This window comes from Manis javanica, chromosome 6 (assembly GCF_040802235.1).
Source record: "Manis javanica isolate MJ-LG chromosome 6, MJ_LKY, whole genome shotgun sequence".
In the NCBI taxonomy this organism is placed as follows: domain Eukaryota; kingdom Metazoa; phylum Chordata; class Mammalia; order Pholidota; family Manidae; genus Manis; species Manis javanica.
Window position 1 is genome coordinate 110,124,737 of NC_133161.1, and position 3,421 is coordinate 110,128,157.

Below are 3,421 nucleotides of genomic sequence, written 5' to 3' on the forward strand. Positions count from 1 at the left end.
TTCTTAAAGATATGTCCAATTTTCCCACAGACTCCTGCTTCTACCATTCAGATCATTATAAAATTGCTGAAGTCTTAGTGAAGTACAGGAAATTCTTGTGGTATCACAGATTAATCTGTTCTACTTTACCCACCAATATAACTTTATTTCCAAGAAGGTACCTTGTTAAAGGGATGAGTTATTACTTTTTAGAACTCACAGGTGTTGGAGAAGAGCATATATTCTATGCTACCCCTGATGCAATGGAGCAAAAGTCAAGTGTGAGGGCTTCTAAATTGGAACTTCTGGAGACTGGATGAGTGACTTTACTTTGTGGAGCATAAAATACAAAGATGGAAAACATCTTACCATATTACCATCACTCTCACAATAGGCCCTTGGCTAGTATTGTTATTTAACCATAGTACTTCTTGCCATTCACTTGTAAATATGTATTGAAATCCACGCAGCCACTATAATTGTATTTTCACATCATACAAATACTGTTTGCCATTCAAGCCTGTGGAAAAAGAGACAAAATGGGGTTATAAGACAAAATGTGGTCATCAGTAGGCTAGATATTATAAGTGAGGTATTAAAGAGCTGGATGGCCTAAATCAAAGATACAGATTTAGGGGAACAAATATCAAATATGAGATTGCCTTTAACAATAATACAACTAAGCTAATCCAAATAGGCCTTGTAAGGATAGGATTGTGGATATATAATACAAAATCCTTCAATCTAAAAAACATGAGTCAGAAAAGAGCACAAGTGTGATAGTGCTGATGGGGAAAAGATAAGGAAGTAAGAGGATCTTAAAGAGGTACAAGCTCTAAGTTATGAAATAAATGAACCATGGGGATGAAAGTACAGCATAGGGAATATAGTCAATAGTATAGTAGTGTGTTTGAAGGGTGACAGACAGTAACTGCACTTACCTTGGTGAGCATTTAGTGATGTATATAATTGTCAAAGAACTATGTTGTATACCCCAAACCAATATAATATTATATATTAGCTATACTTCTGTAAAAAGTTGACTTCCAAAAAAGGAAGATGATGATCCTAAATCACTTGGAGTATTGAAATATTTCCTAGGGAATCATTTGGTGGATACTATTAATAAAAGGAAAAATATCTTGAGAACAATCCATAGAAAGATAACCAGGATTTTGAGGGGCCTGTGAACTCTGACATATCATGAGAATCAAAGAAGTTATGTCATTTAAAGGTGTTGTTATCCATCTTCAAATATCTGAGTTGCTGCTATGTAAGTGAAATATTTGATACAAGATATACATCTCTAGGTACAATGTCTATGACCAAAAGAAACAAGATATTCAATGGCTGAACTTTATAACACTTTGGTAGTGGCATAACTTCCTACTCAGCAGTCAAATAAAGGCTATATTACTGCAGGTTAGACTCCTGAAATGACAGAACAATTGGAAGTGACAGACTTGGGTTATTTCCAACACTGATAGCTCATGGTTATATTAATGATGTTCAATTAGGTTTATTCTATTTTCTCCATGATTTTCTCTTTTTTTGTAAAGGACCTTACTAAGATTCTCCTATACCATTGAGAAGTTGTGATGGCTGAACCTTCTACACTTATGGCCAAAATATGTTCCTTATCCTTCCTGGAAGAGACCAATTAAGTATTCTTAACTAAGTTACTAAGTAACATTCTTAACTAAGTATTCTGAAAAATCAAAGTACTTGTACAAGTTTAAGACTATTTGAGACTTGTATCTAAATTAATAATTAACCCAAGTTTAAAGCTATACTCCACTAAGCTATCAAAACAATGCCATGGAGAAGTTTGCTTATAGTATGAAGTTATAAAGTGCTATGTAAATGCTACAGTATCATCAACCTTATAATTATTTCATGGATGTAAAGTGTTCTCATTATAGAACTTTAGATTAAAATCCTCCTCTGCCAATCACTTTCCAGATAGCCATCTGGTCATCCTTGTTGCTAAGGCTTTACACCATGGGGTTCAACAATGGAGTCACAATTGTGTAGGTCACTGTCACAAGCCTATCTTTGCTGGTCAAGTACTTGGCTGATGGTCTCAAGTAGACAAAGGAGGCACAGTCATAGTAGACAACGACTACAGTAAGATAGGAGATGCAGATGGAGAAGGCTTTTTGCTTGCCTTCAGCTGATGGGATCCTTAGGATGGTATGGACAACGAAGCCATAAGAGATGCAAATGAAAGTCAGGGGGACCATGAGTGCAAGAACTCCATCTATGATGATGAACAGTTAATTGATGGAGGGATCAGTACAGGCAAACTGGATAACTGGTGAGATGTCACAGAAGTAGTTGTTGATCTTGTTGGGGCCATAGAAAATTAGTTCAAAGACTAAGAGGGAGCCTATCAGTGAGAACAAAAAGCCAATCACAGCACAGTGGCTGCCAGTTGTGCACATACCTGCCAGCTCATAAGGATAGAGTACTGAAGTGGGTGACAGATGGCCACATAGTGGTCATAACCCATAACCCCCAGTAACATGCAATTAGCAACAGCAAAACCAAGGAAGAAAAACATCTGAGTGGTACAACTAATGAATGAACTTGTTCTGAGCACAGACAACAGATTTAGGAGCATCTTGGGCAGGATAACAAAGGTGTAGCATGTCTCAGAGATGGATAGGATCCCTAGGAAGAAATACATTGGTGTGTGGAGGCTGCAATCCAGGCATATGAGAGAGACAATGGTAATGTTCCCACTCAGGATAATCAGATACAGGCACAGAAAAACAGCAAATAGGACGAGCTGGATTTCTCTGAGGTTAGAAAATCCCAGCAACAGGAACTCTGTGGCAGAGGAGAAATTCATTTGGTTGACTTGGCCCCCAAGATTGACCTGCAGAGAACAGGAACGAAGGAACAAATTGTTACCCTGACAGATACAGGTACTTAGGTCCATTACACATTGAAGAACAATAAATAGGAGAAGATCTTATTAGCAACAAATAGGAGAGGACTAATCCAAGTAGAAAATGCCCTATTACTCATGTCAATTCACGGAATTGTTTCAAAGAACTTATATTAATTATTTCTAGCAACATTTCTGCATTTCTTACAGTGTTGAAGTAATTTTTTTCACAGTGCTTTGAATAGCAATGAAGGAATGGAAATGTCTGAAAATTTACTTTGTAACAATCCTGTCATTTATTTTATTTATAATTCTCTGTGCCTTGGTTTTCTCATCTGTAGTATAAAGATACAGCTAGTACCTCTCTTTAGGGTTTCTTATGAAAAGTAGAGCACGTAGCAGAGCACATGCACATTGTAAGCTTTTGGCAAATATTAGATTTTGCCATATATATGAATTTTTAGGAAATTGTTGCTAGATTTTCTTAAGTCTCTTTTTGGATGTACTTTAAGCATATGTCTATGTAAAGCTTTACTTTTTAAACCCTAT

The 3,421-nt window shown here is 36.5% G+C and overlaps 1 pseudogene; it reads right to left on the reverse strand.

The window, feature by feature from the left end:
- Positions 1-1,910: 1,910 nt before the first annotated feature.
- LOC118973963 (olfactory receptor 10R2-like) lies at positions 1,911-2,904 on the reverse strand (annotated as a pseudogene).
- Positions 2,905-3,421: the final 517 nt, after the last annotated feature.